The following is a 26744-nucleotide window of genomic DNA, read 5'->3' on the forward strand; positions in this document are numbered from 1 at the left end:
AAGCTGTGTTTGTGAGTGTGTGTGTGTGTGTGTATGTGTGTGTTCGTACTTCCATCCGTCATCGATGGACACTTGTGTAGCCTATAATTAAATTAAATCTTATTTTTCATGGCTATACCGATAACTCTCCTAAATGCTGTCTGGTGCAGGCGACATGCCGATGTTTACAGGCAAGTGCCTAAAAGAATATCTAAGTATCACAATGAATATGAGAATCTTCACTATGAAATATTCTCTAAACGTGTGCATATTAATATCTGTACAATGTGAATGATTCCTCTTCCTCTGTCTATCCAAACAGACTACGTAGCGTATTTCGTACAGTACAATGCACTGCATGTTGAATCAGTTCAGCATGTCTGTCTAATCTGACATGATTGTTGATATGTAGGCTACTGAATATAGTGTGAACTCTCCAGAGAGACTAAAATATAGACTCAGCCCTTCAACTCTCTTCCATCTAAATCATACAGTGGCAAGAAAAATGTTTGTGAACCCTTTGGAATTACCTGTATTTCTGCTTAAACTAATAACACACAAACAATTAGACGTTTTCATGTCTTTATTGAACACACCATGTAAACAATAAAAGTATGTGAGCCCTTGGATTTAATAACTGGTTGACTCTCCTTTGGCAGCAATAACCTCAACCAAACGTTTTCTGAAGTTGCTGATCAGACCTGCACAACGGTCAGGAGAAATTTTGGACCATTCAACTTTACAAAACTGTTTCAGTTCAGCAAAATTCTTGGGATGTCTGGTGTGAACTGCTCTCTTGAGGCCATGCCACAGCATCTCAATCAGGACTCTGACTGGGCCACTCCAGAAGGCGTATTTTCTTCTGTTGAAGCCATTCTGCTGTTGATTTACTTCTGTATTTTGGGTCATTGTCCTGTTGCATCACCCAACTTCTGCTGAGCTTCAATTGGCGGACAGATGGCCTTACATTCCTCTGAAAAATGTCTTGTGAAACTTGGGAATTCATTTTTCTGTCGGTGATAGCAAGCTGTCCAGGCCCTGAGGCAGCACCAAACCATGATGCTCCCTCCACCATACTTTACAGTTGGGATGAGGTTTTGATGTTGGTGTGCTGTGCATTTTTTTCTCGCCACACATAGTGTTGTGTGTTCTTTCTAAACAACTGAACTTTAGTTTAATCTGTCCACAGAATATTTTGCCAGTAGTGCTGTGGAACATCCAGGTGCTCTTTCGCAGACTTTAGACTTCAGAGTTTTTTTGGACAGCAGTGGCTTCTTCCGTTCTTGTTTAGTGTTTTCTGTATTGTAGACTCAAAGATGTTAGCATGTTCCAGAAATGTCTGTTAGTCTTTAGCTGACACTCTAGGATACCTCTTAACCTCACTGAGCATTCTGCGCTGTGCTCTTGCAGTCATCTTTGTAGGACGGCCACTCCTAGGGAGAGTAGCAACAGTGTTGAACTTTCTCCATTTATAGATCATCTATTTTACCGTGGATTGATGAACATCGAGTCTTTTAGAGATACTTCTGTAACCCTTTCCAGCTTTATGCAAGTCAACAACTCTTAATCTTAGGTCTTCTGAGATCTCTTTTGTTTAAGGCATGGTTCACATCAGGCGATGCTTCTTGTGAATAGCAATCTCACATGTTGTGAGTGTTTTTTATGGGGCAAGACAGCTCTAACCAAAATCTACAATCTTCTCTCATTGATTGGACTCCAGGTTAGCTGACTCCTGACTCCAATTAGCTTTTGGAGAAGTCATTAGCCTAGGGGGTTCACATACTTTTTACAACCTAGACTGTGAATGTTTAAATTCCTTATTCAATATAGACAAGAACAATACAATAATTAGTGTGTTATTAATTTAAGCACACTGTGTTTGTCTATTGTTGTATCTATTGATCAGATCAAATTTAATGACCAATTTATGCAGAGTTCCAGGTTGTTCCAAAGGGTTCACATACTTTTTTTGCCACTGTATGTTGCTAGATAATTGAGAGGTTGACCCTCTCAGGGGAATGGTAACAATGAAATACCAAGAAATCACCAGAAACCGATTAATCATAAACTAGGGGCATTTACCTCAAGGTAAGCTATTCTACAACAATGATTTGGAGGTTGAACTAAATTGAATTTCCACAACTACAAATGGCTAGTCGGAAATACACTTCAGGGAATTCTGAGAAATAGTATAATGGAAATAAGTTGCTGCTAATACAGTGTGTGTGTGTGTGTGTGTGTGTGTGTGTTTGTCTGTGTGTGTGTGTGTGTGTGTGTGTGTGTTTGTCTGTGTGTGTGTGTGTGTGTGTGTGTGTGTGTGTGTGTGTGTGTGTGTGTGTGTGTGTGTGTGTGTGTGTCCCAGCCCAGTAGTACAGCTGAGGTAATCACAGGGAGGTTAACGAGTCTGACTCTTCTAATTAGCTGTGAGTCATACAGTGTGACCGTCTGTGGGCTCTAGCGGTCACGCCTCAAGACATTTTCCATTGTAGAAAATGGGTCAATATTGGAATAATATGTTTATGTTCAATTAGCATATGCCCTTTTCGCTTGAGTCGCCTATTGTGGCGCTTACTTGTCTGTGTAAAGAGTTACCTTTTAACTTTCTGTGCACTGAGGCACTGGGGGAGCGTAAGGCACATGGTTAGTTGACCCCTTGTATCTAGGAAACCATACACAAAATTAATCACGTGACCAAATATTTAGCACGAGGTCATCATGGAGTCTGTGAAGGAATAAACCACATGGGAAAATGGGTAAGCTGGTTAGATTTTAAAAAACAACGATTTCCACAAAGTCAAATGAATGTATTGTTATAGGTTTCATAAGGCTTGTATCTAAACCAAAGCAGATTATTTTAAGCTTATTTTATACAGTGCCTTGCGAAAGTATTCGGCCCCCTTGAACTTTGCGACCTTTTGCCACATTTCAGGCTTCAAACATAAAGATCTAAAACTGTATTTTTTTGTGAAGAATCATCAACAATTGGGACACAATCATGAAGTGGAACGACATTTATTGGATATTTCAAACTTTTTTAACAAATCAAAAACTGAAAAATTGGGCGTGCAAAATTATTCAGCCCCCTTAAATTAATACTTTGTAGCGCCACCTTTTGCTGCGATTACAGCTTGGGGTATGTCTCTATCAGTTTTGCACATCGAGAGACTGACATTTTTTCCCATTCCTCCTTGCAAAACAGCTCGAGCTCAGTGAGGTTGGATGGAGAGCATTTGTGAACAGCAGTTTTCAGTTCTTTCCACAGATTCTCGATTGGATTCAGGTCTGGACTTTGACTTGGCCATTCTAACACCTGGATATGTTTATTTTTGAACCATTCCATTGTAGATTTTGCTTTATGTTTTGGATCATTGTCTTGTTGGAAGACAAATCTCCGTCCCAGTCTCAGGTCTTTTGCAGACTCCATCAGGTTTTCTTCCAGAATGGTCCTGTATTTGGCTCCATCCATCTTCCCATCAATTTTAACCATCTTCCCTGTCCCTGCTGAAGAAAAGCAGGCCCAAACCATGATGCTGCCACCACCATGTTTGACAGTGGGGATGGTGTGTTCAGCTGTGTTGCTTTTACGCCAAACATAACGTTTTGCATTGTTGCCAAAAAGTTCAATTTTGGTTTCATCTGACCAGAGCACCTTCTTCCACATGTTTGGTGTGTCTCCCAGGTGGCTTGTGGCAAACTTTAAACGACACTTTTTATGGATATCTTTAAGAAATGGCTTTCTTCTTGCCACTCTTCCATAAAGGCCAGATTTGTGCAATATACGACTGATTGTTGTCCTATTGACAGAGTCTCCCACCTCAGCTGTAGATCTCTGCAGTTCATCCAGAGTGATCATGGGCCTCTTGGCTGCATCTCTGATCAGTCTTCTCCTTGTATGAGCTGAAAGTTTAGAGGGACGGCCAGGTCTTGGTAGAATTGCAGTGGTCTGATACTCCTTCCATTTCAATATTATCGCTTGCACAGTGCTCCTTGGGATGTTTAAAGCTTGGGAAATCTTTTTGTATCCAAATCCGGCTTTAAACTTCTTCACAACAGTATCTCGGACCTGCCTGGTGTGTTCCTTGTTCTTCATGATGCTCTCTGCGCTTTTAACGGACCTCTGAGACTATCACAGTGCAGGTGCATTTATACGGAGACTTGATTACACACAGGTGGATTGTATTTATCATCATTAGTCATTTAGGTCAACATTGGATCATTCAGAGATCCTCACTGAACTTCTGGAGAGAGTTTGCTGCACTGAAAGTAAAGGGGCTGAATAATTTTGCACGCCCAATTTTTCAGTTTTTGATTTGTTAAAAAAGTTTGAAATATCCAATAAATGTCGTTCCACTTCATGATTGTGTCCCACTTGTTGTTGATTCTTCACAAAAAAATTAAGTTTTATATCTTTATGTTTGAAGCCTGAAATGTGGCAAAAGGTCGCAAAGTTCAAGGGGGCCGAATACTTTCGCAAGGCACTGTACATCACTTGGGGTCTCTATAAGCTACAACATGAGGTCCTAAACCTAGCATGAAATTGCATCCTAGCTGTGTGGGTTAATAGTGTCAAAATGTTGGACATGGGGTAAGTTGAGCCAATGGCTACCATACCGCATACAAATGATTATTACGTTATGTCAGTTTTATGCATATGCATAGTATTTCTGCAATGTGTGATGCATATGAACAAACTTAAGCAGGGGTCTAGCTCCCCTTGAGGTTCTTGATAGACCAGCCAAGGAAGTGACAGAAGGGAAGAAGTCCATTTGAGCAGCAGCAAGAGATGACAATAATGAACTGAATGACACTGAAGAGGTGCATTGACAAAGAAGAAAGCGGACATGAGAATATGAGAATCTTCACTGTGAAATATTCTCTATACGTGTGCATTTTAAAATCTGTACAATGGTTACCAAAACCTGCAGGCTTCTCCTTCACCGCAGCCAACGTGAGTAAAACATTTAAACTGGTTAACCCTCGCAAGGCTGCCGGCCCAGACGGCATCCCTAGACACGTCCTCAGAGCATGCGCAGACCAGCTGGCTGGTGTGTTTACAGACACATTCAATCAATCCTTATCCCAGTCTGCTGTTCCTAAATGCTTCAAGAGGGCCACCATTGTTCCTGTTCCCAAGAAAGCTACGGTAACTGAGCTAAATGACTATTGCCCCGTAGCACTCACTTCCGTCACCATGAAGTGCTTTGAGACACTAGTCAAGGATCATATCACCTCCACCCTACCTAACACCCTAGACCCACTCCAATTTGCTTACCGCCCCAATAGGTCCACAGATGACGCAATCGCAAGCAACACTTCCCTAACCCATATGGACAAGAGGAATACCTATGTAGGAATGTTGTTCATCGATTACAGCTAAGCATTTAGTACCCTCCAAACTCGTCATTAAGCTCGAGACCCTGTGTCTGGACCCCGTCCTGTGCAACTGGGTCCTGGACTTTCTGACGGGCCGCCCCCCAGGTTGTGAGGGTAGGAAACAACATCTCCACCCTGCTGATCCTCAACACTGGCGTCCCACAAGGGTGCGTTCTCAGTCCTCTCCTGTACTCCCTGTTCACCCATGACTGCATGGCCATGCACGCCTCCAATTCAATCATCAAGTTTGCAGACAACACTACAGTGGTAGGCTTGATTACCAACAACAACGAGACGGCCTACAAGGAGGAGGTGAGGGCCCTGTGTGGTGTCAGGAAAATAACCTCACACTCAATGTCAACAAAACAAAGGAGATGATCGTGGACTTCAGGAAACAGCAGAGGGAGCACCCCCCTATCCACATCGAAGGGACAGTAGTGGAGAAGGTGGAAAGTTTTAAGTTCCTCGGCGTATACATCACGGACAAACTGAAATGGTCCACCCACACAGACAGCATGGTGAAAAAGGCACAACAGCACCTCTCAGGAGGCTGAAGAATTTGGCTTGTCACCATAAACACTCCACCCACAACCGTAAGGCTCTCCAGTGGGTAGTGAGGTCTGCACAACGCATCACTAAGGGCAAACTACCTGCCCTCTAGGACAACTACACCACCCGATGTCACAGGAAGGCCAAAAAGATAATCAAGGACAACAACCACCTGAGCCTGTTCACCCTGCCATTATCCAGAAGGCGAGGTCAGTACAGGTGCATCAAAGCAGGGACCGAGAGACTGAAAAACTTCTATCTCAAGGCCATCAGACTGTTAAACAGCCATCACTAACATTAAGTGGCTGCTGCCAACATACTGACTCATCTCTAGCCACTTTAATAATAAAAAATTGGAATCTAATAAATGTTTCACTAGTCACTTTGCCACTTTATATACTGTTTACATACCCTACATTACTCATCTCATATGCATATAATGTACTCTATACCATCTACTGCATCTTGCCTATGCCGTTTGGCCATCGCTCATCCATATATTTATATGTACATATTCTTATTCATTCCTTTACACTTGTGTGTATAAGGTAGTTGTTGTGAAAGTGTTAGATTACTTGTTAGATATTACTGCATGGTTGGAAGCACAAGCAGTTCGCTACACTCGCATTAACATCTGCTAACCATGTGTATGTGATCAATAAACGCTGTACTGTCATTTGCAGATGGCTACAGAAGCCTATAGTTTGATCGTCCAAATTTCAGCCATGCAAGGTTATAAGGCCAGCATTCCATAAACTTCACTGTGGAAAAGGTGAAAGTTGACATGCTTCAGTTTGCTGCCTCATGGTTTCTCATGTCTCCAGCGATCATGAGGCAAAATATATATATTTTTGAACGGTCATTTATATTTACAATAACCTTATCCAAACGGCTTACTCTTATCAATGTGTAAATTACACTGCATGGAGAATGGTGTTATTTCTATAAAAAATTAAGTAGATGTGGAACCAACAGGTTGCTCGACCTTATTCATTGTTTCATTGCATGTAAAGGTGGTGGAATTATGAGAGAATTAAGTCAAGGTCAGAATACATCTGTAAACACCTCAGACACAACTTCCTTTCTTTCATCTCCACCCCAAACTAATAGTGGGTTAGTAGCATGCTATTCTCATGCTTAAGTTCAAGGTCAGAATACGCATAGAGAGAAAAGTGCACAGAAAAAGGGAATTACCCACTGGGCACAGAGGTCAGTTCAGCGTCTAGTTTTGATTTACATTTGGTTGAGTTGTCAACTAACGTGAAATCAATACAAATATCTCCATGTCATTGGATTTAGGTTAACAGTTGGGTGAAAAAAATACGAAATCCCTTAAGTTGAAGACTTCTTGCAAATCAAGTCCGTTTTCTCTGTTGATTCAAGATCATCACATTGAATTTTGTGGTTGAAATGACGGTGTGGTTGAAACTTTGATTCAAACAGTTTTTCCCCAGTGTGTATGTTCCATTTACACCCGCTTTACCCTCTAACTATGTATGTTCCATTTACACCCGCTTTACCCTCTAACTGTGTATGTTCCATTTACACCCGCTTTACCCTCTAACTGTGTATGTTCCATTTACACCCGCTTTACCCTCTAACTGTGTATGTTCCATTTACACCCGCTTTACCCTCTAACTGTGTATGTTCCATTTACACCCGCTTTACCCTCTAACTGTGTATGTTCCATTTACACCCGCTTTACCCTCTAACTGTGTATGTTCCATTTACACCCGCTTTACCCTCTAACTGTGTATGTTCCATTTACACCCGCTTTACCCTCTAACTGTGTATGTTCCATTTACACCCGCTTTACCCTCTAACTATGTATGTTCCATTTACACCCGCTTTACCCTCTAACTGTGTATGTTCCATTTACACCCGCTTTACCCTCTAACTGTGTATGTTCCATTTACACCCGCTTTACCCTCTAACTGTGTATGTTCCATTTACACCCGCTTTACCCTCTAACTGTGTATGTTCCATTTACACCCGCTTTACCCTCTAACTGTGTATGTTCCATTTACACCCGCTTTACCCTCTAACTATGTATGTTCCATTTACACCCGCTTTACCCTCTAACTGTGTATGTTCCATTTACACCCGCTTTACCCTCTAACTGTGTATGTTCCATTTACACCCGCTTTACCCTCTAACTGTGTATGTTCCATTTACACCCGCTTTACCCTCTAACTGTGTATGTTCCATTTACACCCGCTTTACCCTCTAACTGTGTATGTTCCATTTACACCCGCTTTACCCTCTAACTATGTATGTTCCTAGATAGTTGAGAGGTTGACCCTCTCAGGAACAAGGTAACAATGACATACCAGGAAATCACCAGAAACCAAGGAAACATTAATCATGGACTAAGGGCCAGTACCTCAAGGTAAACCAATGCTTGCTGCCCTTCTCTACAATGACTTAGAGGTTGATCCAAAAAGGTTGAACCAAAAAGGGAAATGCAATAAATACACAGAAAACACCAGGAAATCCAGGAAACCCAGGAAATATGAATAATATCCCGAATTGGCCCTGGAGTCATCAGGCGAAGTGTGGGAAGTATGAGTGTGAGAAATGTAGGCTAAGACTGGCACAGCACCTGAACAGGAAATGACTCAGAGTACAATGGACTGCATGAGGAGATTCTCAAAATAATGTTATGCTTTTAAATGAATTCCCACAACTACGTGTGCGTGCGTGTGTGTGATTGTTTCAGCAGCGCTGGAGGCTGACTCCTGGTGCTCACTCCACATATACACACACGCATGCACATGCACACGCACACACATTGCAAATACAGTCTCATGCAAAGGCACACACAAAACTAAAAGAAATGACTCCATCAATAACCATAATGTGATGATTCTCCTATCTCACAGTTTCAATGACAACATTGCAACCACAACCTTGAACCAATGAACAATGACCCACAAATAGCAGTTATAGAGACTGGGGGGTTTCTGATGGCAATCCCTGTGTGTCTGTCAGATTCTAGGAGGTGTATGTTGGCGAAACCAGTTTCCAGGAAGTGACCATTAAAACAGATGGGTCATTGGGGAAAAGCCCCTGTGGGGGGGGGGGGGGGGGGGTCATCCGTCTGGCTCTAAGGTGACACGCAGGTATGGGGAGGAGTGATGAGCCTGGGTGTAACGATGACGTTTGGCACTGGGGGGCACGGGGTGAGTCACGACTCCATTGGGTGGAGATGGAGGAGGCCCACATGGGTAAAATGATCCACCTGTTTCCACCTTTGTCTCTGGTTCTGACTAAAAGTGGGCGCCTACTGGGAATGTAATTGTATCTCAGAGGACGATGCAGACTGAATGTCAAGTCATAGAGAGAGCCACACACTTGGCTGAGATAAACTGTCAGTAGTCTCGGTAACACAGAACAAAATGTGGTCAGATGCTCGATACCATTTTTGTTAAGTAGTCTGTCCCCTGTACTCCTAGCCATCTACATCTACTCTTAGCCATCTTTGTTCATTGAAACTGTTTATACACTGATTACAGATTCACTAGGAGAGAGAGAGAGAAAGAGAGGGCTGATGGATCATTTCTGATTGTTTTACCTTTCAATATTCAGCTAAATCAACGAGACAATATATTAATCCCAATTGAAAATATGGCAATCAAATGGCCCTTACACTAGTGAATTGCAACTTGGGCATGTTGGGCCCCAAAATAAACAACAATATGAAGAACGCATGGCATGGACCATATTTACATTGGGGCTCCAATCTTGTTTTTATTGGTGGATAAATATGCCACGAGCGCATCATAGCACCACACACACACACACACTGTTAGTGACATATCCACATACCCCGCAGCGGCTATATGACAGAAAAAAATAAAAAACGTTTACAGACATACAGTACAAGAATGTGTTACATGCTACACACACAACATGTAGACAGACACAGTCAATTACACATATTCACTTTATCTCTCTAACACTCTCTCTCACACACACACACACTCACTCAAATACACACACACAAAATACCATGGGGGAGAGGCACCAAACCTCATAAAGGTCATCCTTACAGTAACATATCACACATACACAAACATGCACACACACACACACATACACACACATGCAGGGCTAGAGCCTTATTGAGAAATAAATGACACTTTTCAACCATTGATCCCCTGAAATGAAATGGATTCTAAAACCCTAAACCAACTTGAAATATCACCACTACATGTTGTAATGGACATGGAAGTAACGCAAGGTCCCTAGCAAGCCAAGAACCACTTTAACCAGCCCCAAACAGAAATGTCCACAGCTAGGGATGGACAGGTCATCTGTAGCCAGTATGGGCCTGTATGGTGTTTTTGTGAGTGGTTTTTTGTTGCACAGAATTACTCTTATTTGGCAAAGAATAGGGGTTTCAAGTTGTAAAAAAATTGGACGGGAAGATTGAGGGAAAAAAATGGGCCTGTGTGTTAGAAATGCCCGAGATGATTTTGGGACCCAGTCCTCCCCTGTCCACAACCCTCACCAGGATACCCCCATTGGTATAGTAGGCCAGGCTGCTATCAAGGCTATAGGGTCATTATAAACTGTGTGACTGCTGTTGGAACCCTCTATAAAAAGCTGGACAGTATGATCACAGGCATGGGGGATTGGCATTACATGACTGGCACTGCAAGTATCATATCAGCTGACATGCAATTATAGTAACATCAATACAATGACATTTTCCATGTGTGACATGTCATCACCTTTGAATAATAACAAAGGCCTATGAACAAACAAAGTCATTATTTGCAGAAGAGCTCTCGAGCTCAATGTTTGCATTCTACAGTGGATTTGGAAAGTATTGACCTCTTCCCCTTTTCCACATTTTATTCTAATTCTAAAATGGATTCAATAAAAAAAAATCCTCATCAATCTACACACAATACCACATAATTGTAACGGTTTTCTTCCGCTGAAGGAGAGGAGGACCAAAATGCAGCGTGGTTAGAGTTCAACATGTTTAATCAAGACCATACACGAGAACACTACAAAACAATAAATGTGAAAACCGAAACAGTCCTATCTGGTGCAATGACACAAAGACAGAAGACAATCACCCACAAAATACCCAAAGAACATGGCTGCCTAAATATGGTTCCCAATCAGAGACAACGACAGACAGCTGCCTCTAATTGAGAACCAATCTAGGCAACCATAGACATACAAAACTACCTAGAAAGGAAACAGCCCCATAAACATACAAAACCCCTAGACCAGACCAAAACACATAAATCCCCCATATCACACCCTGTCCTAACCAAAATAATAAAGAAAACAAAGATAACTAAGGCCAGGGCGTAACAATAATGACAAAGCGAAAACAGGTTTTTAGATTTTTATTATTTTTTTATTACAAACAATAAATGGAAATACCTTATTTAAATAAGTATTCAGACCCTTTGCCATGACACTCAAAATTGAGTTCAGGTGCATCCTGTTTTCATTGATCATCCTTGAGATGTTTCTACAACTTGATTGGAGTCCACCTGTGGTAAATGTAATTGATTGGACATGACTTGGAAAGGCACACATCTGTCTATATAAGGTCCCACAGTTTACAATGTATGTCAGAGCAAAAACCAAGCCATGAGGTTGAAGGAATTGTCCGTAGAGCTCCGAGACAGGATTGTGAAGAGGTACAGATCTGGGGAAGGGTACCAAAACATTTTGGCAGCATTGAAGGTCCCCAAGAACACAATGGCTTCCATCATTCTTAAATGGAAGAAGTTTGGAACCATCAAGACTCTTTCTATAGCTGGCAGCCCGGCCAAACTGAGCAATCGGGGGAGATGGACCTTGGTCAGGGAGGTGACCAAGAACCCAATTGTTACTCTGACAGAGCTCTAGAGTTCCTTTGTGGAGATGGGAGAACCTTCCAGAAGGACAACCATCACTGCAGCATTCTACCAATCAGGCCTTTATGGTAGAGTGGCCAGACAGAAGCCATTCCTCAGTAAAAGGCACATGACAGTCCGCTTGGAGTTTGCCAAAAGGAACCTAAAGGACTCTCAGATCTTGAGAAACAAGATTCTCTGGTCTGATGAAACCAAGATTGAATTCTTTGGCCTGAATGCCAAGCGTCACATCTGGAGCAAACCTTGCACTATCCCTACGGTGAAGAATGGTGGTGGCAGCATCATGATGTGGGTATGTTTTTCAGCACCAGGGACTGGGAGACTAGTCAGGATTGAGGGAAAGATGAACGGAGAAAAGTACAGAGAGATCCTTGATGAAAACCTGCTCCAGAGTGCTCAGGACCTCAGACTGGGGTGAAGGTTCTGTGAAAATAGCTGTGCAGCGATGCTCCCCATACAACCTGACAGAACTTGAGAGGATCTGCAGAGTAGAATGGGAGAAACTCCCCAAATACAAGTGTGCCAAGCTTGTAGCGTCATAACCAAGAAGACTTGAGGCTGTAATCGTTGCCAAAGGTGCTTTAAAACAACAAAGTACTGAGTAAAGGGTCTAAATACTTAGTGTATGTAAATGTGATATTTCATTTTATTTCTTTTTTTAATTGGCATACGTTTCTAAAAACCTGTTTATGCTTCGTCATTATGGGGTATTGTGTGTAGATTGAAATGATTTAATCCATAACAAAAGGTGGAAAAAGCCAAGGTGTCTGAATACATTCTGAATGCACTGTACATGAGTTAGGTGCGCTTGTCTCTGACGTGTGTGTGTGTGCGTGCGTTCATGTATGTAACAGTGCCACGGCCATCGTCTCTCAACTGTCAGCACCACTTTCTCTCTGGTACCACATCACTCTCTACCTGCCCCTGGGGTCAGCGGCCATTAATGTCTGTCCCTTGCACCTTGGCGGAGAGCAGCGTGTTGAGAGGGGAGAAAAAAATAAATGTGGCAGACGCAAGCCGACCTTCCACCATCTGGTTGGACTAATGAGTGGGGGGGGCGAGTGCCCCCTTCATCTATGTCTTTAGTATAGAGACAAGCAGCCAAACCTCAACGTCCTTGTTGTTTCTAAACAGGGGCAACAATGTTATGTCCCAATAATCTTTACACTACCCACGTGAAAAGTACCACAGTTTACCATAGAAAATTACATTACTTACTATATAATTCTGGAGTAAATTGTAGTATACTGTTGTATACCTCAATCATGTGTAGTATTTAATATAGAATTGTGTTGTATACTGTAGAATACTATAGTAAATACTACAGTATACTACAGAACGCAAAAACACTACAGTATATACCACAGTATTTAATCTGTGTATACCCTGCCCATTCCTCTCCCCCATATCCCAATTTGTGCCACCCATAAATGAGAAACACACATGCCAAGAATAGACCATATACAGTATTGTGTTCCTTACCCTACAGGTTATAGAAAAGAGCAGAAGCTCTGAACTAAATTTGCTCTTTGAGTAATTTGTCCAGTGGGTTTTCTTAAGGACAACGCCCCCACTACTATGTCTAAGATAAAATAAAAACACTATAATAAACAGTACAGTAATGTCCTCAAAAACAGTACAGTAAATATTAATATTACTACAGTTTGAAAAAACATTACAGTAATTACTATAGCATACAGTACCAGTCAAAAGTTTAGACACACCCATTCATTCAAGGGTTTTTCTTTATTTTTACTATCTTCTATGTTGTAGGATAATAGTGAAGACATCAAAACTATGAAAGAACACATAAGGAATCATTTAGTAACCAAAGAAGTGTTCAACAAATCAACTAATTTTAGATTCTTCAAAGTAGCCACCCTTTGCCTTGATGACAGCTTTGCACACTTTTGGCATTCTCTCAACCAGCTTCACCTGGAATGCTTTTCCAACAGTCTTGAAGGAGTTCCCACATATGCTGAGCACTTGTTGGCTGCTTTTCCTTCACTCTGCGGTCCAACTCATCCCAAACCATCTCATTTAGGTTGAGGTCAGATGATTGTGGAGGTCAGGTCATCTGATGCAGCACTCCATCACTCTCCTTCTTGGTCAAATAGCCCTTCCACAGCCTGGAGGTGTGTTGGGTCACTGTCCTGTTGAAAAAACAAATGATACTGCCACTAAGAACAAATCAGATGGGATGGCATATCACTGCAGAATGCTGTCATAGCCATGCTAGTTAAGTATGCCTTGAATTCTAAATCAATCACAGTGTCACCAGCAAAGCATCATCACACCTCCTCCTCCATGCTTCACGGTGGGAACCACAAATGCAGAGATCATCCATTCACCTACTCTGCGTCTCACAAAGACACAGCGGTTAGACCCAAAAATCTAACATTTGGACTCATCCGACCTAACGAGAGATTTCCAACGATCTAATGTCCATTGCTCGTGTTTCTTGGCCCAAGCAAGTCTCTTATTCTTATTGGTGTCGTTTAGTAGTGGTTTCTTTGCAGCAATTCAACCATGAAGGCTTGATTTAAGCAGTCTCCCCTGAACAGTTGATGTTGAGATGTGTCTGTTACTTGAACTCTGTGAAGCATTTATTTGGGCTGCAATCTGAGGTGCAGTTAACTCTAATGAACTTATCCTCTGCAGCATAGGTAACTCTGGGTCTTCCTTTCTTGTGGCAGTGCTCATGAGAGCCAATTTCATCATAGCGCTTGATGGTTTTTGAGACTGTACTTCAAGAAACTTTCAAAGTTCTTGACATTTTCGGTATTGACTGACCTTAATGTCTTAAAGTGATGATGGACTGTCATTTCTCTTTGCTTATTTGAGCTGTTCCTGACATAATATGGACTTGGTATTTTACCGTATACCCCCCCTACCTTGTCACAACACAACTGATTGGCTCAAACGCATTAAGGAAAGACGTTCTACAAATCACCTTTTAACAAGGCACACCTGTTAATTGAAATGCATTCCAGGTGACTACCTCATGAAGATGGTTGAGAGAATGCCAAGAGTGTGCAAAGATGTCATCAAGGCAAAGGGTGGCTACTTTGAAGAATCTAAAATATATTTTGATTGTTTAACACTTTTTTGGTTACTACATGATTCCATGTGTTATTTCATAGTTTTGACGTCTTGACTATTATTCTACAATGTAGAAATGAGTAGGTGAGTCCAATCTTTTGACTGGTACTGTATACAAAATTGTTTTTACTACAGTATTTATACTATAGAAAACTCTAAATACTACAGTGTACTACAGTCATGTCTGCAACACTACAGTAAATACTCCAGTAAAGTCTGCAAAAACACTACAGTGAATACTATAGTATTTAACCATAGTATACTATAGTATTTTTCATGTGGGTAGATGTGTTGAAGATATGTATTGCTTTCAACCACACAAACAGCAGCCTTGACTGTCTGTCCCCTCCACCTACCAGGGTGAAAGTGTTGACCATTAGTCTTGGCAGTTACAGGGCGATCGTGTAGATTGGTAGTAGTGAACTGTCGGGCCACACAGGTGACAAGGGGAGGCAGAGCTGCTATAAAACACAGGGTGAAACCAATGTGTCACTCTCACTCGGCCAAAGAGGAAGAAATTATTAGTTTCCTTCAGACAAGTCCCTCACTCCACAACCCAGCCAGCAAGCCAGACATTGAGGATGTTGCCACCTTTGCTGTGTGTAACCCGAGACGTCGGTCCCTGCCCGCTGCCTGCCTACCACCGTCAGTTTGAAAAAACTCAAGTGTGTGTCCCTCGCTAGGACAGATGACACGCGCCGCCGTCTAAAAGCAGACCGTCGATAATCAACGCCTCAGTGTCTGCGTCACTTCTCACATTGACCTGAGAACAACCAAGACCGGTCTTGACCGGTTGTGGCTGTTGATAAAGGCTTTGGCGACACCCTGTGACAACTTTTGGTATGATACCTAACATGTTGAGGGACGGGAAGAAGAGCATGTGAGAGGGAGCACCTGTTTAGGGAGTATGCTTGGGCCAAAAGCAGTGGGGCACAGTAGGGGTGGAGGACAGGGCAAGCTGTTAACTGTAGAGATATGTACTGTTTGTAAAGATGAGGGGAACAGCCGCTGAAACACTTTCTCTGCACCCCTCGGCCATTATATTATATGACCATGCATGTAAATCTCTACTTCCACTCCAATTGAGACACTGCGTTCTGTCACTGTCTCTTCTCTCGCATGATACAATAATCACCCACAGTAACAAACTGAATGTATGTATGCTAATAGTGGCCCTTATTTAACACGTGGGGAAGAATTATGCAACAGACCAGCCTCCACGCCACCCCTCCACCCTGTGCTATTTTCATGGCAGCTGACAGATCTGTGGCTAACGACAACTTCATCCTTCGACATTGGACAAGCAGTTCCACCTAGTGGATGTAGAAAGTGTTTCCTAACACAGTATGTCATTCTCCGGAGAATGAGTTGGCCAATCAGCAGTCTAGAGGAGATTGCGTTGGCCAATCAGCGGTCTAGAGGAGATTGTGTTGGCCAATCAGCGGTCTAGAGGAGATTGTGTTGGCCAATCAGCGGTCTAGAGGAGATTGCGTTGGTCAATCAGCGGTCTAGAGGAGATTGCGTTGGCCAATCTACTCCCATGAATAGTATTACCACACTGTTGGAGCTAAAAACAAACACATTGTTGCGCCTGCAAATATGTGTACTGACCAATAAAATGTGATGTGTCTGTGGATACCACTCATATTATACTGCTCAATGTATTTATACACCTGCCCCCATCCACCCCTTCCCCAATACACATGTAAATATTGGACTATAAATTGTGCTTTCCTGTATTATACTTAAGCCAAAATTCTTTATTCTATTTCATTTACTTTGTCTTATTTCTTATTGTTCTTGCATTGAGGAACCTGTAAGCATTTTGATGGATGATGTATTCTATGCTCGAATATATGCCATTTGTTTGGTTCATGACAAACTCGGAACTTGATTTGACTGGCATCCACCCACACTATTCCAGTACAGAAAAACATCCCTTTAACATACTTAATTACCATTTTTGGAAGGAAAATAATTTCACTCATATTGTAAGTAATTATAGGTCATATTATGTAGAAATCAAATGCTAGACATTTGAGATATCACACACACACACACCTTTCGGTTTAGCCTTAAGTAACCATACCAAACGTAACATCTCCTAATTTGAGAGTAAAGAAATTCCAGGACAATGTTACGTCTAGTCTAGGAGACCAGGCTGACTAATGCAATGTAACCTTACTCCATACTCACAGAAAAGGATTCCAGCACAACCTACTCTCACTGGCTGTTTTAAAGTATCTGTCCTACTACAACACCAAGAGGCTTTCCAGTCATCCATGAAGGGAAGAGCATGTCTGCTCTCAACCCTAACTGAAGGAGGCCTATAAAAAAAAAGGCTGCAAGACATGTGGACAATCTCAATTGCATACCCCTCTTTCTCCCTCCTCAAAACCCATTGGATGAGAAAGCCAGAGGTCCCACCCCTCTGACCTTCAATAGATTTGAGACTGCAATTGAGATCTTCCCCATGGTGGTCTATTTCTGGAATCTCTAACCAGAGTAAGTACGCATGTGTATGAGGGGGAGAGGAGATCAATTGTAGGCTAGCAATAGTTTTTTACTCCCTTTGTGAAAGGAAATACAGGGAGTCGTCTCATACGAGAGAGGTTGTTACCATCTTGTCATTGTCCTAATGCAGCCATCTTTATCAAGGGTGAGCACTGACAGCTAAACCTTACACCATTCAAATTCCCTCAGAGCTCCATAAAGCAGGGATGGGCAAAAAAAAAAATCTGAACTCGAGGGCCAGTCGCACGCAGGTCTGCGATTCTACTAATCTTGCCATTGGGCAGAGAAAATAGGTTTACAGCTATTTTGATGCAAATCTAAACATTGACAGGGTGGCGACGTTGGCAGTAATAATAGCTGTAAACTATTAATGGAGATTCGCAGTCAGTAATCACTAGATGTTTAGATAACTTTTTTGGGATTATGTCTAGCCAGCTATCTGCCTTGAGTGACCAACAAGAACTGCTGACAACCAAATTTTGAAATTGCACCATGTGCATTCTACCTCACCTGTAAATTGAGAGTTCCTAAAAATACAAATTTCTGGCCACATCATTTTAATACCAACATGTGAAAGCATGTGAAAGCAGAGTGACACTAAAGAGCTTCAATGTACAGAAAACTATTAAACAACAAAGTGGCAATATGTCAGACTTTTATTCACAAGAGCATTTAACTAGGAAGTTAGGATATCTCAACATGTCCAGACACATACAACACATTTACACCGATGTCATTGGCAACATGTTTTTAAACATGTGTTTACATTAAGTCATCAAAAATGGTTTGAATGTCTTTGCTATGGGTAACATATCTGTAATGAGTGAATATTACCCAAACTTGCATTTGTTAACATGATTGCTAATCAAGTCAGCATTACCCATTAAGTGTAGATTAGAACTGCAACACTACATGTGAAGTGGACTTGAAACCTTACTTCCTTCCTCAGTCATCCGCACGTGTCCATCGATCTGGCAACAGCCGAGCTGATTGCAGTCAGGTAGGAGGCAAGTAGGAGTGACCTGAAAAAGGCTCGCAGAAGAGTAAATACAGCAGATGGCCGTGAACACATCTGGGTACTGTGTATACAACCAAGTCGACCAAAGGCAAATTACTCCATATCGGCTATGAGACTACACCTGTAGTGAGGTCAATGAAATGCAATCAAATGAAGTCAAATTGCACCATAGAACCTTGATGACTCCACTACCTGCCACGTTTACCTGTTGGTGACGCAGGTTTACCTGGGATACCTTAGCGGTGGACTCAACTTCACCGGAAGCGACGCTGGGAGCGAGCGCCCCCTACTGACAGGCAGCGTCCGGTGAGTCGCTGTGAGGACAAGGAAAGCCCAAAATGTAACATGATTGTGCAATAGACCATAGTCAAATGAAATTCAAAATACATTTGTTAACGTTTAATTTAAACGTTTTAGCAAAATAAAAATAAACAGGCAGTAATTAACTAGGGTCTTATTTACAATATACATCTTATTTTACAATAACCTTATGCACACCTTGGTTTGCGAAGTTTAGAGTCAATGCATTGGTCAGCTCTGCCACAGACTGGTTCAAGCCTGATCAACATGATCCAAAATGGAGATACATTTCGTCGAAGTCCCTCTGTTGAAAGTCAAGAGAAGTTTCACACGCGCTCCTGGGTGAAAGAGAGGCGCTAGAAACAAATGAAACTGGGTGCGACTTGAACTGGCTGGAACTGGTGTCGATGTGCATGTCGTCGTATACAATGTCCATCAGATACTGTGTTGTGTTCTTTGGCGCCATTGCGCCTAGTGGTCGTGTAATTCTGCCGATATTCTCGGTCGCCACACACGTCATCTCTTCGCCGTTGTCGGCCAAAAGTTGTTCTTGGTTGACCAGTTTAGTGAGTACCCTCTTCTGTTCGTAACGAATGTATTTTTTGAGAGTGGCTTTGACAAGGTTGGTGCGCCACCGTTTCAGGCCTTCCTTGGAACTCAAATGGAGAAGTTTCCTCAGTCTGCACTTTGAAAGTTTACCAGATCTTCTGGAGCAGCATGGTTTCAGTACTTCGAATTCCACTTCAGTTTCCATGCTATCCAAGCACATTTCACAAAATGTTAAAAAATAAATCGTGTCTGTGAGTTAGCCGTTTGTAATATCAACTCAGCCAGCTAAATTAGCTAGATAATTCACAACTATACAGCTGGATAAATTCAACTGAATCAAAATAAAATGTTCGAGGATAAAAATTAAAATGCACTTAACGTTACAATGATGCGTCTTACGACCAAAAACGTAGTCAAAAGATTAAAAAGCCACGATCCACCTCTCTGCAGTATCACAAAATGGAATGAGCCGTAAAACGTTGACAGCACATCGCTATCTTCTGAAAAGGAAGTTCCCATGATCCTTTGGAGTAAAAATATCTTCTTCGATTAGGTTTAACGGCGGTTGGCATCCAATTTGCTGCATTACCGCCACCTACTAGAGTGTGTGAGTGTAGTGTTCGAAGGTAGGGTGTTTATTGCTTGAAAAAGGCAAATGTATTAAATAAAAACCCTACCTTCGAACACTACACTCACTAATTTCAAAGTCATATAAAATCAAGTTAACACCACCCTACTCCACTAATTACATGTATTTATTCCTACCTCATGCCATCATCCTGAAAGGATGGGACATCACCGCTTAACACACCCTGTAACTCTTATGTCAAGTCTCACACACCCACATACCTCTCTGCAGCTGCCACCACGACCTACATTTTCTGGGACTTCCATTCCATCCCTGCAGTACAGTTGATAACAATTTCTACAAATGCTAAAAATCCAATCTTACTGAATCGTATACCACTGTTTGGCTTATCCCTCTGTACTGGTATAGCTCAACTAGTCTCAACACTCCTCCCCATTAACCCATCTTCCTCTACTTTCTTCACTGCCTCAGAACTTCTGCACTACTCTAACCCTGGAAACCTCAACCTGCCTCTCTCGCACGGGACATTTCTGATCCCCAGCTCCATGGGCACCCCTATAATTAACACATTCCACTACTTTCCCCAATACTACACATTCCTTTGTCTCATGCCCTTCTGCACACCTTGGCCCCTCCCTCCTACACATGTCCATAAGCTTGACACCTATGACATCGTAATGTATTCGGCTCGTACAGGATCATTTATATCTCCTAACTTCACTTTGTCGGGCAAAGACTCAACTTCAAAACTAAAATGAACAGACAATGACTCTTCTGTTTCCCCACTCGCCACCCTGTCTGCAACTTTTATATTTACTGCTACTCCAGTTATCACTCCTTTCATTGGTGCCCTTTTCTTGAGAGCAAGACAATTCATGTTCTTTGCCCCCATTTGTTTTACTCCGAGCGCCTTCTCCCTCTGACCAACAGAAACACAAACAATTATCACTAGACCCCTTCTGGTTACCCTCACCGATTCCACATTATCCAACTCTTTTTTTCACCCACCGTGAAACCACAAATGGATCAGCCAAAAGGCAAGAGTCCACTTTTTCCATAAACTTCACTCCTACTGTCACAGACTCATCTTTCTCCTGATCCTCGGTGCATACCTCGGTCCCCGATAACTTCACCACACCTACCACCTCCGATACTTCACCCTCATTCACTTCCATTTCTCCTCCTGTCTTCAGCTCCCTCTGTTTACACATTCTATCATTCCTATTTAACAAACCATCTACTTTTTCCCACCATTTTTATCCGACTCAAGCTCACCCTCTTCTTCCCTCTCTCTCTTAGACCTCCTCTCCCTCTCTTTTCCCCTCCATTCCTCCTACGTTTTCCAAGAATACGTCTCCTTATGATAATACTGCACTACTCCTGACAACCATCTTGTTCTTGCTTTCTCTAGGGACTCCCTTTCCGCTCGGAGTAAAAACAGTCGACTTCTCTGTAATGTAAAATTATTAGCGCCACCTATACAGGGTCATCACTAGTTACCACACAAAGTCATACACCTAGTGTATTTCTACAATTTCTCTTCTTAAAATGTGATTTAAAACCTAACTGTAATCACACTGCTAACCGTATGCCTAACCTTAAATTAAGTAGCATGCTCAGATTCCTAATGACGTCTCAGATTTCATTATTTGCAAACAGGGACAGTTTCGTTGCAAACAAGACACACCGATTTGGCATTGGAGAAATAAACTCAGTAAAAAAAGAAATGACCCTTTTTCAGGACCCTGTCTTTCAAATATAATTTGTAAAAATCCAAATAACTTCACAGATCTTCATTGTAAAGGGTTTTAACACTGCTTCCCATGCTTGCTCAATGAACCATAAACAATTATGGTTGTGGAACGGTCCTTAAGACACTAACAGCTTACAGACGGTAGGCAATTAAGGTCACAGTTAAGAAAATGTAGGACACTAAAGAGGCCTTTCTACTTACTCTGAAAAACACCAAAAGAAAGATGCCCAGGGTCCCTGCTTATCTGCATGAACTTGCCTTAGGCATGCTGCAAGGAGGCATGAGGACTGCAGATGTGGCCAGGGCAATAAATGTCCATACTGTGAGATGCCTAAGACAGTGCTACAGGGAGACAGGACTGACAGCTGATCATCCTCTCAGTGGCAGACCATGTGTAACAACACCTGCACAGGATCGGTACATCCGAACATCACACCTGCGGGACAGGTACACCAGGAACACACAATCCCTCCATCAGTGCTCAGACTGTCCGCAATAGGCCGAGGGCTTGTAGGCCTGTTGTAAGGCAGGTCCTCACCAGACAACCTCTGCAACAACGTCACCTATGGGCACAAACCTACCTTCGCTGGACCAGACAGGACTGGCAAAAAGTGCTCGTCACTAACGGTTTTTGTCTCACCGGGGTGATGGTTGGATTCGCGTTTATTGTTGAAGGAATGAGCTTTACACAGAGGCCTGTACTCTGGAGCGGGATCAATTTGGAGGTGGAGGGCCCATCATGGTCTTGGGCGGTGTGTCACAGCATCATTAGAAGGAGCTTGTTGTCATTGCAGGAAATCTCAATGCCATGCGTTACTGGGAAGACATCCTCCTCCCTCATGTGGTACCCTTCCTGCAGATTCATCCTGACATGACCCTCCAGCATGACAATGCCACCAGCTATACTGCTCGTTCTGTGCGTGATTTCCTGCAAGACAGGAATGTCAGTGTTCTGCCATGGCCAGCGAATAGCCCTGATCTCAATCCCATTGAGCACGTCTGGGACCTGTTGGATCGGAGGGTGAGGGCTAGGGCCATTCCCCCCAACTTGCAGGTGCCTTGGTGGAAGAGTGGGGTAACATCTCACAGCAAGAACGGTCAAATCTGGTGCAGTCCATGAGGAGGACATGCACTGTTACTTTTGATTTTGACTCCCCCTTTGTTCAGGGACACATTATCCAATTTCTGTTAGTCACATGTCTGTGGAACTTGTTCAGTTTATGTCTCAGTTGTTGAATCTTGTTATGTTCATACAAATATTTACACATGTTAAGTTTGCTGAAAATAAACGCAGTTGACAGTGAGAGGATGTTTCTTTTTTTGCTGAGTTTATGATAAAATGAACACATAGGACTATCTCTCTACCCATTCTTTGTCTGTAATTTCGGCAGTGGTGCAAAAAGTACCCGTTTGTCATACCTAAGTAAAAGTAAAGATACCTTAATAGAAATGACTCAAGTAAAACTGAAAGTTACCCAGTAAAATACTACATCGGTAAAAGTCTAAAAGTGTTTCGTTTTAAATATACTTAACTAAGTATCAAAAGTAAATGTAATTGCAAAAATATACTTAAGTATCAAAATAAAAGTATAAATGATTTCAAATTCCTTATTTTTCTTGTTTGTCCTTTAAAAAAAATATATTTTATGGAAAAAGCAAAAAGTAAATTATTTATCTACGAACATAGTGAAGTAAAAGTTATCAAAAATATAAATAGTAAAGTACATATACCCCCAAAACGACTTATGAAGTACTTAAAAGTATTTTTACTTAAGTACTTTACACCACTGAATGTTGGTCTTTTGTATGGCATTGTAAACTATTCTGCTAATATGTAAAATTACGTAGAATTGCATGAAATGTTTATAAAAAGCTATCAAAAATCCCATGTTGCCATGTAATGTTTATAGGACAAAGAGTTTCTAAAACTACATATGTAAGGCTCTGGTCTGTTTAAGAAGTGATGGTAAACGGTATAGACATGTTATCTGCTACCCACTTTGTTTTAATGATTATTTTGGGTATAGGGGAGGTTCACTGTTATTGTTTTTTCTAGCGTCCAGAGACGGTTAGGTAAAATATTTACTGAAGAGAGCGCCATCCATTTGTTTTTGGTAAAGTCGAGCCATTCCAGCCTGGATGGGGAAAAATCTGCTTATTTTGGGAAACAGTTCAGTTGTATGCAGGTTGTCTCTTGAGAGGTCCACCCCAAAATAGACAACACAAGAGAGCATAAGCAACATTTATATTAGTAGCAGACATACAGTACATACAGAACAAGCATACATATTCTTCCACCAGGTGGCACATTTAACTATCAGTATTATTATTGTGCCACAAGAGGGCAGCTCAGCAACAAAACTCAGTTCATTAAGGGCTTAGCCTTTAGGCTATGATTACAATTGATCAGATATTTATTATTTTACGGTCAGTGTGTTCATTTCGTACATAGCCTTTTGTTGTGTGAACTGTTTCTGGCTGTGGAAAATAAGCAATGCCCAGAACTGAGCAAGGCTCACAACAACCGATGAATACAGCATGATTGAGGAGGCAAAGGTCTGGAATATAATTTTTATTTTTTTATTTTTTTTATTTCACCTTTATTTAACCAGGTAGGCTAGTTGAGAACAAGTTCTCATTTGCAACTGCGACCTGGCCAAGATAAGGCATAGCAGTGTGAACAGACAACACAGAGTTACACATGGAGTAAACAATTAGCAAGTCAATAACACAGTAGAAAAAAGGGGAGTCTATATATACATTGTGTGCAAAAGGCATGAGAAGGTAGGCAAATAATTACAATTATGCAGATTAACACTGGAGTGATAAATGATCAGATGGTTATGTACAGGTAGAGATATTGGTGTGCAAAAGAGCAGAAAAATAAAAATAAATAAATAAAAACAGTATGGGGATGAGGTAGGTGAAAATGGGTGGGCTATTTACCAATAGACTATGTACAGCTGCAGCGATCGGTTAGCTGCTCAGATAGCAGATGTTTGAAGTTGGTGAGGGAGATAAAAGTCTCCAACTTCAGCGATTTTTGCAATTCGTTCCAGTCACAGGCAGCAGAGAACTGGAACGAAAGGCGGCCAAATGAGGTGTTGGCTTTAGGGATGATCAGTGAGATACACCTGCTGGAGCGCGTGCTACGGATGGGTGTTGCCATCGTAACCAGTGAACTGAGATAAGGCGGAGCTTTACCTAGCATGGACTTGTAGATGACCTGGAGCCAGTGGGTCTGGCGACGAATATGTAGCGAGGGCCAGCCGACTAGAGCATACAAGTCGCAGTGGTGGGTGGTATAAGGTGCTTTAGTGACAAAACGGATGGCACTGTGATAAACTGCATCCAGTTTGCTGAGTAGAGTGTTGGAAGCAATTTTGTAGATGACGTCGCCGAAGTCGAGGATCGGTAGGATAGTCAGTTTTACTAGGGTAAGTTTGGCGGCGTGAGTGAAGGAGGCTTTGTTGCGGAATAGAAAGCTGACTCTTGATTTGATTTTCGATTGGAGATGTTTGATATGGGTCTGGAAGGAGAGTTTAGAGTCTAGCCAGACACCTAGGTACTTATAGATGTCCACATATTCAAGGTCGGAACCATCCAGGGTGGTGATGCTGGTCAGGCGTGCGGGTGCAGGCAGCGAACGGTTGAAAAGCATGCATTTGGTTTTACTAGCGTTTAAGAGCAGTTGGAGGCCACGGAAGGAGTGCTGTATGGCATTGAAGCTCGTTTGGAGGTTAGATAGCACAGTGTCCAAGGACGGGCCGGAAGTATATAGAATGGTGTCGTCTGCGTAGAGGTGGATCAGGGAATCGCCCGCAGCATGAGAAACATCATTGATATATACAGAGAAAAGAGTCGGCCCGAGAATTGAACCCTGTGGCACCCCCATAGAGACTGCCAGAGGACCGGACAGCATGCCCTCCGATTTGACACACTGAACTCTGTCTGCAAAGTAATTGGTGAACCAGGCAAGGCAGTCATCCGAAAAACCGAGGCTACTGAGTCTGCCGATAAGAATACGGTGATTGACAGAGTCGAAAGCCTTGGCAAGGTCTATGAAGACCGCTGCACAGTACTGTCTTTTATTGATGGCGGTTATGATATCGTTTAGTACCTTGAGCGTGGCTGAGGTACACCCGTGACCGGCTCGGAAACCAGATTGCACAGCGGAGAAGGTACGGTGGGATTCAAGATGGTCAGTGACCTGTTTGTTGACTTGGCTTTCGAAGACCTTAGATAGGCAGGGCAGGATGGATATAGGTCTGTAACAGTTTGGGTCCAGGGTGTCGCCCCCTTTGAAGAGGGGGATGACTGCGGCAGCTTTCCAATCCTTGGGGATCTCAGACGATATGAAAGAGAGGTTGAACAGGCTGGTAATAGGGGTTGCGACAATGGCGGCGGATAGTTTCAGGAATAGAGGGTCCAGATTGTCCAGCCCAGCTGATTTGTACGGGTCCAGGTTTTGCAGCTCTTTCAGGACATCTGCTATCTGGATTTGGGTAAAGGAGAACCTGGAGAGGCTTGGGCGAGTAGCTGCGGGGGGGGGGGGAGCTGTTGTCCGAGGTTGGAGTAGCCAGGCGGAAGGCATGGCCAGCCGTTGAGAAATGCTTGTTGAAGTTTTCGATAATCATGGATTTATCGGTGGTGACCATGTTACCTAGTCTCAGTGCAGTGGGCAGCTGGGAGGAGGTGCTCTTGTTCTCCATGGACTTCACAGTGTCCCAGAACTTTTTGGAGTTGGAGCTACAGGATGCAAACTTCTGCCTGAAGAAGTTGGCTTTAGCTTTCCTGACTGACTGTGTGTATTGGTTCCTGACTTCCCTGAACAGTTGCATATCGCGGGGACTATTCGATGTTAGCGCAGTCCGCCACAGGATGTTTTTGTGCTGGTCGAGGGCAGTCAGGTCTGGAGTGAACCAGGGGCTATATCTGTTTTTAGTTCTGCATTTTTTGAACGGAGCATGCTTATCTAAAATGGTGAGGAAGTTACTTTTAAAGAAAGACCAGGCATCCTCAACTGACGGGATGAGGTCAATGTCCTTCCAGGATACCCGGGCCAGGTCGATTAGAAAGGCCTGCTCACAGAAGTGTTTTAGGGAGCGTTTGACAGTGATGAGGGGTGGT

The 26744-nt window shown here is 42.5% G+C and overlaps 1 long non-coding RNA gene across 1 annotated transcript; it reads right to left on the reverse strand.

Moving 5' to 3' along the window:
• Nucleotides 1–18043: 18043 nt before the first annotated feature.
• Nucleotides 18044–19772, reverse strand: LOC118942892. Its single transcript, XR_005038538.1, has 2 exons — nt 18922–19772; nt 18044–18737 (listed from the first exon to the last, which is right to left on the reverse strand). It is a non-coding gene; the product is annotated as an uncharacterized LOC118942892 (long non-coding RNA).
• Between the last annotated feature and the right edge of the window lie 6972 nt (nt 19773–26744).

This window comes from Oncorhynchus mykiss, chromosome 21 (genome assembly GCF_013265735.2).
Source record: "Oncorhynchus mykiss isolate Arlee chromosome 21, USDA_OmykA_1.1, whole genome shotgun sequence".
Classification (NCBI taxonomy): Eukaryota; Metazoa; Chordata; class Actinopteri; order Salmoniformes; family Salmonidae; genus Oncorhynchus; species Oncorhynchus mykiss.